This window comes from Cotesia glomerata, linkage group LG1, assembly GCF_020080835.1.
Source record: "Cotesia glomerata isolate CgM1 linkage group LG1, MPM_Cglom_v2.3, whole genome shotgun sequence".
In the NCBI taxonomy this organism is placed as follows: Eukaryota; Metazoa; Arthropoda; class Insecta; order Hymenoptera; family Braconidae; genus Cotesia; species Cotesia glomerata.
In genome coordinates, this window is record NC_058158.1 from 13600210 (window position 1) to 13613677 (window position 13468).

Sequence of the window (13468 nt, forward strand, 5' to 3'; positions counted from 1 at the left end):
CATCATGATAAATTTCTCATAAATACATAATTATAGCCATCAAAAATCGAGCCTATAAATTATAACTGATACATGAAATCTGATATACATACATATTATTCTTCCTTGTTATTTTTTTGTTTCGTTTTCAACATAAATATCTTAATCTAAAAATCGTAATTTAAACTCAAAATTAAGTCAATTGGACAATTTAATAAACGAGTACCCGCAAAACTTAGACTCGAAGACGAAGAGTTGGTATAAAAAAAAAAAAAAAATAAAATAAAATAAATAAATTTGTTTGTGAAAAAAATAAGAAAGTGAAAGATATTTCTAGCATCATATACGCTTGCGAATGGAAGAGTTATTTGAGTTTCAGAGTCGGCCATAATTCTCACAAAGCTATTCTCATCCCGGTTGCTCACTGCTCACCCACTGGAATATTTAAACATTGGGGTGGGTGGCTTTAGGCTTTTAGACGAGTTGGGGTATGCGATACGGCAGGAGTCTGTAGGACAGAAGATCCGTCGAGCAGGCCAGCGAGCAGACATGAGAAGGGAAGGAGAGTCTGGACTCTCAACGCAGCTGACAGCTGTTCCCTTGGTGGGCCGGTCGGTGGGGAGGATTCAGCCTAGTCGCGCCCCTTCTATAATGGCTCCCTTTTCTTCCTCCCTCTACCCAGTATGGCTGGCACTCTCCTAGTTACGTCATCTACCAGAGCCATGCGTAAATGCTGACGTCAGATGTGTTGTGATGTCAATATGACTGCACGATACATCACCGTTCCACACTATGGATCAATCAATTGCTATAGACCAGTAGTAAAACTTCACAATACCTGTGAAAAAGTTTTCTGATATGGCCATACACGATCTGATTTTGTTATATATGGCCATATCAGAGTATATGTGAAAATAAAAAAATAATTTATTAGTCATTTTTCAGTAGAGATGAAAAATGATTGTTATTTTGGAACCTAATGCCCATATCAGAACATCAGAACATAGGAATATCAAAACATATCGACATATCAGGCAATACCAGAAAATTATTTAACTATAGTAATATCTACACTTCATTTTCCTTGATCTTGCGATGTAATTTTTCCTTTTATTCCCCGTGCATGGTAGATAACATTAACGCTAATGAGGAAAATTGTTAGTGAGACCTAGTTTTTCTTTTTTAGAGATTCATTATTATCATTAAGCATCAAGTGACTTGATGAACGGTTCAGCACTTTCAAGCCGTAAGATATATAGTAGATTAGGGTGAGCAAATAAATGAGCCCACTGTATAGGATATGCCAGGTTGTGTTATAGTTATAAAATTAAAATAAGTTCAACGGTAGATCAGAATAGGATTAACCCAGGGAAACTAAAATTAGTGACTCGTTAGAGCCATCATTTCTCTTTGCTACGTCCAATCCATATTTTAACCTCATGTTCTCTTTTTGTCAGTTTAGACTTGAGACTAGTGTGGTAACTAGCAGAATCTTCGAAAAGGTTCTCCTCGCCGAATAGAAAGAGGCTAAGCTTAGAATGAGAGGATACTAGTACTAGATATATATCTAAGCATTATTTTATGGCAATGAGAGAGAAAAAGAGAGACTGTAAGACTGTTACCAAAGTGGCTGTGCGATGGCAGCATAGTCAGCTACAGCGATACGTAACAAACGTTACACTCGGCAATCATACGATACGATACATGTGACTGTTATGTGTGTAAGCCGGTCCGCGTTGCACACGAGGGAATTCCCCGTTTCACGAGCACATAACAGGCACGTTTATGGCCATGATCACATGATTCTGTACAACCACAACTATATAACCGAGTTCCATTACCCAGTTACTGAGCCAAATAAATCGTAAAGTTTACTTTAAATTTACTGACCCGCTCAACTCAATCACTACAGTCTCATACTATCCCATATCATTCGAATTATCGCTTCGAGTGTACCGATTAAAATAGGGAGCTGTTTGTTTTTTTTTCTGTTGCTTTTTACTTACTTTTCTTTTGTTACAAACGATTTATACACTCATTAATCTATATGTACCTCAGTTAATGTTTTTTGTTAAAGTTGAATACTCTAAAACTAGATACTCAGCTAATGATAAATTTATAAAAATTAATTAATGATTATAAACTTTTAATCTTTAGAAGTTTATTATTATGATTAGTTTATGTTTATTTTTAGTATTATTGTTATTATTTGCATAGTGGAATACTAATTAAACAGTTCCATTTCTACTATCATTAACAATCATGATCATGAATAATGCATATCGCTTTAAAGATCCATGATATGATTGAAACCTTATGTTTACTTTTGCGATAATGTTTTTATACTACTATCACTTTTATCTCAATTAAGTATGTATTTTTAATTCTTATCGTTTCAAAGAATGCATACTTGAAAATGGAAAAATAATTCGACAGAGAAATATCGATCGAATTGTAATTTTTGGTGCGTGAAAAATGATAGAGAGATTTATTAATATTTTTATTGGAACAGAATGTAGTGTTTTTCTCATCCTTCCAATTTTACAAACCATAGGCTCATTCGATCAATGGGCCGTGAGACGCGCGCGCATAAACGCATCTTTCTCTTTCTCGCTTATAACTTGTTTCGTTTTTCTTATGAATGCCGGCAGATGCCGTGGGTGTTTTATAGGTCTTAAAATGGCTATGCAGTTAAATCTTCAATTGTTATAGCATAGTTATATTATGTCTTTTACTATTCTCATCACATTCATTATATTCAAATAGCTATCCTTCACTATTTGTCTCCATCATTCAAATCTTTGTATAACTTAATCAAATTAGTTTATTACTTATAATACTACTGTGAAAATAAAATACCTTTAACTAAAATTTTTTATTTGACTTATAAATAGCACAAGTTAAAAATTTAATACCGTTATATGTTAAAGTTTCGGGATTTTTAAAATAAAAAAAAATATTTTTTTTTTTTTTTTTATATTAGGCGACATAATCATTTGGCGATAAAGTAATCTACCACGCGACATTGGAATGTCTTGAGTGAATTACCGTCTTTATCGCGAAACCAATCCCAAGAGATACATAACATCATTTCGAAGGAGAGAAAATTTAAACTCTCTTGAGCCGTGAGGTGAAAAGAGAACGAAAGAAAGAGAAAAGGAGAGGAAGCAGCAAAAGCAGCGTAGAACGCGTAGTATTGCTGCAGAGCCTTGGGGTGATTTATTTGAGTTAATTCCAATTCCATTGGAGCCGCGAGGTGACGGGGGAGGTCGAACGGCCGGTAAAGGAGCGGTTGGTGAAGAGTCAGAGAAAGAGATGAAAGAGAAAGAGGAGACAAGGTGGGTGGGTAAGGGGCCGGTGGATATTCTTATGCAATTTGCCAGAAAGGTTCAAGAACCCAGGAGATCCCGCAATTTATCTTGCCTTATGTTACGCCGAGCCAAGGCAACGGAAGATAGATGGCGTCACTGCTTTCAACCCCCTGTCCCACCCTCCCAAGACCCACCTCCCCCATACGTATAGCTCACCGACCACCTCACCCCCAGCCAATGAGAAACGACCGCGGTGGCCATCTTGGATGGAGAGTTATTGAACGAAAAAGATGAGTAAGAAACTTGTTATAAGGGTGCGTTCTCTCTAAGGTGCTCCTCAGTGTTGGGACTTGTCCGGACAGAGATTCCGAAAATAAGAGTCAGTCGAACTAAAGGTGGAGGACACTGCTACTGAACACCACACTCCCGAGGGGATGTTCGTGCTATATTGATTAATTGCTTTACCGTGCTTTAAGTTACTTTCGCACCACCTGCTATGAGCCACTCTCCGGGTCAAAAAACTTTGGCTTTCAATCAGATTAATTACGTTATGATTTAATAACACAACACCAAGTCTTTTATTTCAAGGATTCTTCCCTCTAGATTTTGCTATCACAGTGTGAAACCACTATGATTCAATTGGTAATTTAATGTACAATGCATTTCCTCTATATATACAGTTTCTGCTTTTATGAATGTTTTACGAGTTTTTTTATCGACATGCATAAAGTGTCATCAAATGGACATCAAATTGCGGTAATACAGTATGTCAATAATTCATATTATTTAATGAAAACAATAAAAACTTCAGATATATTTGTCTATCTCATATGAATTTTCTTGAAAATCCTCGTAATATGATAATAAAATAAAAGACTTTTCTAATCTAATTGAAATATATCAGCAAGTGATGTTACCAAACTGCGATATCCCCGCGTTTTTTCTACTAGACCATAAGTTTGGATGAAACTCCGTCCGATGGCGTTGGTGTAAAACGCCGCGAGTGCCATCTACTAAAATTCGGCTGAACCTTAAGGTTCCCACGTGCTTGTACCCCACCATGGGTTTTGAAAGGCTGTTGGATAGAGAAATGGGGACATATCTCTGGAGTGTGTCGACCTGACTGAATTATGGTGCATGGTGGGGGAGTATGTTGATGCCAACTACAGCGCAGAATCTCATCGATCATTTGAACATTCTCTGTGTTTTACGCCGCCGTGTTGTACTGTGTAGTAAACCTCTCCTCTTTTCTCTCGTCTCTACTACTCGTCATTCTCCGATGATTCCTTTTCCCCTTTAGTCTTTTAACATCGCAGTATAGTATCCCCCACCACTGAGCATTCTGGTGGCCGTCGACCGGCATTGCTCCTCGAGCATCACGAGGGATTCCTTCCTATTATATTTATGTGGCGACTTGTGGCCAGAACGGTTTATGTGTCGATTTAGCCCTATTAAACACTTGTTTCACATTGTGATCATTACGTTTGATCGTGTTTTTATGGATCATTGTAGTTTCTATTAACGCAATATAGTATTGCAGAGTGATGCATGATTCCTGGATTTTAATTGTTTATGTAAATAATTTATTTAATTATCTGGATACATATTTTCTACTTAAAATCTCTGCAAGTTGTGAGTGCGCGAGTGCATTTCGCTGATGGGGGCAAAATGCGTACACGCATCCCCCTCGCGTGTCTCCTGACACTATATTACATATCAAGGTCACACCAGCGTAAGAATCCCGCCAACGGAAATTAACAACATTTGTGAAATACCAGTTGACTGGATTCCAAGGAGGATCGAGAACACTAGTAACCCTTATGCTGTAGTGTGTTCTAAACACATTTCGGTTTCGTAATACAGTAGGCGAGTTTTGTTATAATCATTTCTTATTGAAAACGGTGTTTTTATATCAATATATATTTACATTTCTCCAACTAGTTGTTTATAGTGAGGAGGAGATTGATACTCGACATGTTATTTGCTAACGGCAAAAAGTTATTTGAATTCCAAACTATAAAAAATTAATTAATTTATAACAAATCGCCTCAATTCAAGTTTTGACTACAAATTATTCGCTCAAAAAAAGTATTAACACTTAAAACTATTTACAGATTCAAAATAAACAAATAATTAGTTTAAAATTTGTTATATCTGATTGTTGTTAATTTTACAAATCTTACATCGTTTAAGATATACTTTGATTGCTATGACAAAATTTTTCTCGTTCTAGTTAATGTTCAAAATTCATCAACAATACTTCCAAGAAAAAATTCATTGTTTTTATTGGCGTTATGATTAAACTTTGTTCAAATGATAATCTATAGACAACGTTTATTAGTTCAACACAGTAAAAAATATTGTGTGAACCATATTTAACACAGAAATTGTTAAGTGTTGATTTCACACAATATTTTTTACTGTGAATCATTTTTTTCTCTAACAAAAATCATATTTGTTGTAAAAAAAGATTGTATAAATCAGTATCCTAATTCGTTTCTTTGAATTACAATTAATAAAAATAATAAAAGATCAATTCGACATGAAACAGCAATAGTTTTGTTTTGTGTCCTCTCTTCCCTATCTCTCTAAACATGAATTAGTGAAAATTCACTGGAATAAGTGAATATTCACTTTTTCTAAGTGCCAATCGAACCACTTTGGTTTCAAAGTGGTTCGATTGGTACTTAGAATTAGTAAATATTCACTTATTCCAGTGAATTTTCACTAATTCATGTTTAGAGAGTACGCCCTATTATTTGTAATTCTATCCTCATTTAATGCGGGCACAGACAACAACTCTGGCGTAACGATCGCAAAACAAAACATAAAGCATTTAATTCACCAAAATTATTGCGTGAATTTTTCAGCTATTAAAAGAATTATTTTAAGTGTTAAAATTATTTAGAAATATTTTGAACAATAGAAATAATACAGTCGTCAATAACGCTATCATATAGATATATAAGTAGAATAGTAATATAATAAATAAAATATCTGTATATACTTGCAAGCATAACTTGTTATATGTACATTGTGTAACTGTTTGAAATTTATTGTTTCAGGTAAGTGACGTTGGATATCGCCTCAAGAGCTGCTTCCTACACCTACGTATAATCAACTCGATATAATGTAAGCGTCTACTGCAAATTATATTGTATTATTGATATGACATTTAACTTCTTCATCAAAATATTATTTTCATTAATAAATCAAATTATTTTGACAAATAGCTTCTTTGATTAATAATTTATAATTATTTTCTTTTTAATTTAGTGCATTATAAAAATTTCATTTGATTGAAATGAGGCCCACAATTAAAATTCGAAAAATTTTGATATATGTAGTAATAGAAATAAGTATTATAAATGCCTCTCCCTGTGTACTACATACAGGTATCAATGGGTTCTCATTCGATGCTTTTAAATTAGTCGGTGATTTCAAATCCACCAAAATGTTTATCCAACATAATGAAATAATTTTTTCTGAGTATGTCAATGCGTATATAATTAATTTAAATAAATAAGAAACTCGAAAATTTAACAAAAATACCATCCAATATATGCACTATTAGGGTAGGCCAAAAAAGATGGTAAAATTTTTTTTTGTTACTTTAAAAAGATGATCAAGATGATAGAAAAAAATATCCAGTAAAGTTAGAGCTCTTAGTATCAATATTGAGAGGTAGCTATTTACAATTTTCAATTTCTCATATTTCCCATAAACTAATGGTTTGAAAAAACTTTCAAGTCTTATAATTATAGATTTGCATAAAATGAACAATTTTACAGAAAAGTAGGACAGAGTTGATTACTTTCATTCTTACCAAATTTACAGATTTGGCTGCAGAAGGTTTGAAAATTGAAATTTTAAAATTAAACGTAATGAATATACTAAATCTAAATAAATTTGCTTACTTTAGCTGGGCAAAGACTTATTTACCTGCAGCGGCACATTATTAAACAATCATTGAATTTTGTATGTTTGATAAATAACGCTAGATTCTCAATTCTAAATATACTGCGAACCGATTATACTCAAGACCAACTTTGCCCTTTTCGTAGTCCGAGATTTGTTTTAGAAATCCTAGTCATGGAAATCAATTTTTTTATTATATTATAAAAATTCTATAAGACGTGTTTTATAAAAAATGTACTTAATTGATGCAATGGAATTTTCGTGCATAAAATGGAAGTTTAGTAAAAATTTATTTTGACTAGAATACACTTAAAACAAATATCGAAATATATTATTAGGGCCGAGTCAGAAGAGAGGAAGGTATAATATCCGGATAGATACACGAGTTTAGGTCCGGACGAAAATAACCTGTTTTGAAAAGGTTGAATCGATGTGTGGGGTTTTATTCATATCAGAATGAGATTTGATCAAATTAAGGCAATTGGAACAACATCTGCAGAAAAAATACGAAGCATCATTCTTTACAATTATTAAAGACATTCGTTGAAAAATTCAATTAAAAAAATTATTTGAATAAAATAAATACATTTTATAGCGATAAAAAATTTCGCGAAATTGATTTTTTATTTTCCCGAAAAATTACTCATATGTTACCTAGGTAGAGATAGCAAACATTGGTAATTGGTCTGACCTTGGGTTCCTTATAATTAGCCAACTTACAGCTAAATATTTCTCAAGCATAGGAAGAATATATTATCTACTTCAACTCGAAAATTACTAGTTACAGCAATGATTATTCTAATCATTGATTACTGTTCATTGGTTTTGATAGATATTTCCAAAATACTAGATTACAGGTTACAATGTCTGATAAACAACGGCATAAAGTTCATTTTTAATCTGGAGTGCGATGAACATATTACTCCTCAGAAACGCTCTTTACAGTGGCTTACAGTTAAATCGAAGCGATGTTACTTCTTGCCGTGTTTCTTGTATAAACTTTTCAGCTCTGGTGAACCTAGTTTCCTCAGAAGCTTGTTCGTCGAAGAATCACCTGATATTAGACGTTCTGAGAGATTGGCTGCTAAACATAACAATGTCACGTTTAAAATTCCTAATTTCTCAACTGCGTCCTATGAACACTTATTTTTAATTTCATCAATACACCTTTGGCAAGAATTACCACCTAATGTCATCAATGCACTTAGCATTGACACTTTCAAGACAAAAGCCTAAGAATTTTTCCATGACCTTGAGCTTAAGGAGAGCTGGATACCCGATATCATCGATGATGATTCAAATCGTTAAAATTAGTGTTATTTGCAGTGCTTTAAATTTAAATTTAAATCTCAACTTAAGTCTGACATTCAGCATTCAAAATACAAATTCTTGTTTACTATTACTCACCTCACTTTTATTGATTGTAATCAGTTAATTACATTATTCAAACTTTTGATTGTTTTCATTGTTCTACACTGAAAAAACAATTAACTTGAATCAAGAGAAAAATTCTTGAATTAAGTAAAATTTACTTAAACGAAAAAAAATTTCTTAATTTAAGAATTTTTCTATTCAAATCAACAAGATGAAATTCTTAAAAATTATTTACTTGGTTTAAGTAAATTTTTTTTTCTGTGCATCAGTCATAATCCTTACACCGTTGAATATCTATGTAGATCTGTTTATATTCTTATCGGTAACTCCTTGGTTTAAGTTGAAAAATTCTTAAACTAAGACATTTTTCTTGGTTTAAGTAAATATTACTTGATTCAAAAATTTTTCGTCTTGTTAACAGTTGGTATAATCGAAGTTGTATTGTTTTGAGTTTTACATTTATTAACCACATTAATAATCTTAACTACACGGAAAAAAAAATTTTGCTATAGGAACTCTATAGTAGTTAGTTAGTTGTAAAAAGTTCCAGTAGTTTAACGTATTTTTATGGTAACAATACCGTTTGACTCCTGCAACTCTACATCGTTGAGCTCTGAAAGCTAAACGTTATTTACCTCTCACAACTCTACAGGATCGTTCTGAGACTATAACAAATTTTTGGCAGTCTGATTAATAATTTTTTTTACCATTTAGCATTGATAATTTAATAAATAAATGCGACAGAACGAATTTATATTGCCAACAATAGTTGTATATGACAAATAAGAATAGTATTATAATAGAAATAAAATAATAATAGAACTTATATTACAAATAAAAATTATTTGTAAAATAAAAATATGGTCGTCACAAAATTATCTTATTTTCTTAATTTTATCAATAAATATTGGACATAAATTCATTACCGTATATGCACGAGAAAAGATAAATAAACGAAAACAAATTTTATTTTGTGTTAAATTGGGTCTTTTTAATGTATTCCGATAACTTATCACTTATCACAATATATTCAACTAATAAATTAAATTAATAGTCACTGCAAATGAACCTTGAAAAACCATAAATACAAAACTGTTCTAACGAAATTCAATTTGACAAAAAAAAACCTATATCCTTAAATAAATAAATTAGGAACTTAATTGTCCTCATATATTTTTAATAATATAGATTAGTAACAAAATAATTATGTTTGGCATTTTAGAAAGTTATGAAATATGTCAGCGCACTCTACTACTGCGCAACGTAGATCGTTCTCAACTATACCGTTTGGCTCTGAGAACAATCCCGTAGAGCTCTGAGAGCTCAACAACATTGAGTTATCAGAACTAAATAACATTTTGTTACTGTAACTCTACAACGAACAGTAAACTGTGTATAGTTGTGGTAACTCTACAGTTACGTTACCAGAACGAAATTTTTTTTTCCGTGTGGAAACTTAATTGTCCTCATATATTTTTAATAATATGGATGAGTAACAAAATAATTCTGTTTGTCATTTTAGAATGTTATGAAATATGTCAGCGCACTCTACTACTGCGCAACTTAGGGCGCTCCCAACTATACCGTTTGGCTCTGAGAACAATCCCGTAGAGCTCTGAGAGCTCAACAACATTGAGTTATCAGAACTAAATAACATTATGTTACTGTAACTCTACAACGAATAGTAAACCGTGTATAGTTGTGGTAACTCTACAGTTAGGTTACCAGAACGAAATTTTTTTTTCCGTGTAGGCATTTTCACCTTAATATTACCACAATTTTTGAGGTTGAAATGCACTGAAAGAAACAAAAAGGATTATTATTTAAATATCACAAAAAAACTATCTTATCATAGACGGTATTAGTTTTCCTTCTGTCTTATTCCACATTTTTTGGAGAAACCTCATGAAAATATTCATTGTAAGCTTATTTTTAAAACATTCTTCGTAAATTTCTTAAGTAAGTTAATATTCTTGTCACAATAGTTTTATACTTTCTGTCCCTAGTTTATATAAAAGGAACTTGAGAAGTTATTAAGGCTTTGCTTAGTTTCGAAAAATATTAAGGTTCTCGAGAACTTATTGAGACGCTATTTTATTCAAATTTTGAGAAATGCACTATTAAAGCGCTACTGAGGCGCTAAAAATCGAATAAGTCCTCCAATTATAGACATTAGAATCTCAAGTCATGACTTTGAGACGTTGTTAAGGATCTAAATACCAAAGTTCCGAGAAAAAAAAAAAAAAAAAAAAAAGTAGATCTTAGAGGCGCTATTGATGCAGTAATTTTCGACTTGAATAGTCCTAGTCCAATCTCGGATGAATTTTTCATTAATTTCAGTTATAAAAAATTGATATTCTGACGCCAAGATCATTAATATTCTTGCTTTCCTACGAAAAAGTTATTTTTTCAACAGACAAGACAAAAATGTTCATGTTTTAATTAAGTCTTCTTTCCGTGTAGAAAATCTCAAAAAAACTGTTTTAAACTCAAGAATATACTGGATAATTCAATAATTGTACTTACAAGGTCGTCGGGAATGCGCAACATTAATATTTAGCTAATAATTAACCAATGTTTATAAATATGTCATTTTAAAAATATATGTGGTGAAAAAATTAATTATTACCAATTATTTTTCTGGAGTTATTTTTAGCACGCGTTATTATTTTATGATATTATTTTCAATTAAATTATTTGATACGTCGTCGAATCATATATTATAATAAAAGTTCGGGAGAACCACCATGTAGGTGCAAACAAGCTTAAACAAGGTGTAATTATTAGTGATCACTACAAATAAGAGAAGTCTCAGAAGAAGATTGTCTGACTAATGAAAATAATAATAAAGGTGCAGGTTGGAGACTAACAGTGTTGCCTCACTCGGGTAGTAAAAAATTATCGCCGATTTAAACTGTAAAGATAGGCCACACACCGTCAACTTGTTAAACATGCGGCGAGATTAAATGCTTCATTAATGTGATTAAAGTAAAAAGCTGCTTGAATAATGAGTCTTCGTGAATTATTTGTCGGTCTGTATATTTGTGTTTCTTTCTCCTTTTCACTGAATCATTCATATTCACCATGTATTTGTTTGTTTTTATTATTTACTCCTTCGAAATTAGGTTTTAAAATCCGCCTTCTTTACTAATTTATCTGCGCGATTTTTTACCTTACCAAATATTTACATAATTAATTTTTTTTAATTCCCATAATCATGTTATATTTCATTTATTAAAAAGAAAACCACTTTGTCTAATGCGATTATTCTACATAACTTAAAAAAGGAGGATATTTGCCATTCGTTATTTGGATGTGCGAATGTTCCAACCGTCGGCGATAGAACTGCCATCGTTTGACCATACAAATGTCTTAACGAATACATACAATATGCATAGCTTTTGTATTTAAACTTAAAAGGGTGAGAATCAACACCTTTTCTTATACTTATCAGCCGTACTTAGCAGTCGAAGATATGTTTTGGTATATTTTATATTCTTGCAACTTTTAAATTTACATTTCAAAAACAAATATTATTTCAGTAGCTAACATTTTTTTTATCGGCAACTGAACAAAAACACACTGAAAAAAAAAACTCTTGACGGAAAAAAAATTTTCTCGACTCAAGGAAATTTCAATAAATAGAAAAATATATTTTTTTCGAGTTGAAAATTTAGATTCAAATATTAGAAATAGTCAAATAATGTAAAATTGTTTGTGAACTTATATTAGTTATGTTTTCATTTAAAATATGTCACTCTATCTCTCTATATAGAATAAACTTTTTCTATGTACATGTACATGTGCACAGTAAAAAATTTTGCGTCATTGCGTCAAAAAAGTTGCGTCAAAAAAAATTTATCCTGTTAAATCAACACAAAAAAGTGTTAAATATTTAACACAAAATTTTTTGACGCATCGACGCAAAATTTTTTATTGTGTACGAAATATTTTTCTCTATTCAAAATGAAAGAATTCAACTCTAAGAAAATTAGTTCATTGGCTTCAAACCATCATACAACAGCACCGCTTTTGAACGACTCGTATAAACAAGTGGGTCTTTAACTTGATAGTATATATGCTCTAAATGGTCTAAAAAGGCGTAGTTCAAAATGGATTTAAATCTTATCACTAGTTACATTTTTCAGTATTTTTGAATTATCAAGAGAATTAAGGTACCCACGGGTAATGAGGCCTGTCGGGTAATAAGGCCTAAGTGATATAAATGATATTTCAAATAACCGCTTCCGCTAAAGGCTTCTCTAGTAGAAGCGTATAGCATAGAAATGTCGCAAAAAGCTTATAGAGTACCGATACAATATTCCCTGTCTTCTATATTTCATCATCCGTCATATGCTGAAGTAGTGCAGAAGAATTCTCAAAAAACGATTTGAGTAACTGGTAAGCATTTTTTATAATTTTATATTTAATAATTTAAAATCATTGTTCTAATTTTTATCAACATCTTAAAAAGTATTGTTGCTAAATTTAAGTGATGATTGATCTCTAATACTAATTTTATTAAGTATAGTATAACTATTTCCAGTATGTTTAACCCGCAGGCCTTATTACCTGCCGGTACCTTATGCATTTTATGCAAGAAGAATCTATTTGCAAGGTTTTTGAAAAAATTTAATTTTGTGTTTGTTTATGGTAAAAATTACCATTACTCCATTATATTTTGTGGCTAATGTATTAATATAAAAATTAATGTTACATTTCAATAATTAAATGTAATATTTTCGATTTTTTTCAAAATCTCCCTTAGCTAGGCCTTATTACCCGTCGGTACTTGATGCATTTTATGCAAGAAGAATCATTTTTTAAGGTCGAAAAAATCTTGAACCGAAACGATTACTTTGAAATATTGATTTATCTTGAATTGA

General features: G+C 31.7%; 1 protein-coding gene across 5 annotated transcripts in view; it reads left to right on the forward strand.

Annotated features, from left to right (window-relative positions):
• LOC123274034 (homeotic protein antennapedia-like) overlaps positions 1 to 13468 on the forward strand; it is a 194003-nt gene that overhangs the window by 66392 nt on the left and 114143 nt on the right. For 3 of the 5 annotated variants that reach the window (XM_044741547.1, XM_044741535.1, XM_044741542.1), the window contains exon 2: positions 6356 to 6422. The exons of the other annotated variants lie outside the window; for them this stretch is intronic. The gene's annotated coding sequence lies outside the window, so the exon portion shown is untranslated. The remainder of the gene's footprint in view (positions 1 to 6355; positions 6423 to 13468) is intronic. 5 annotated transcript variants of the gene reach the window in all.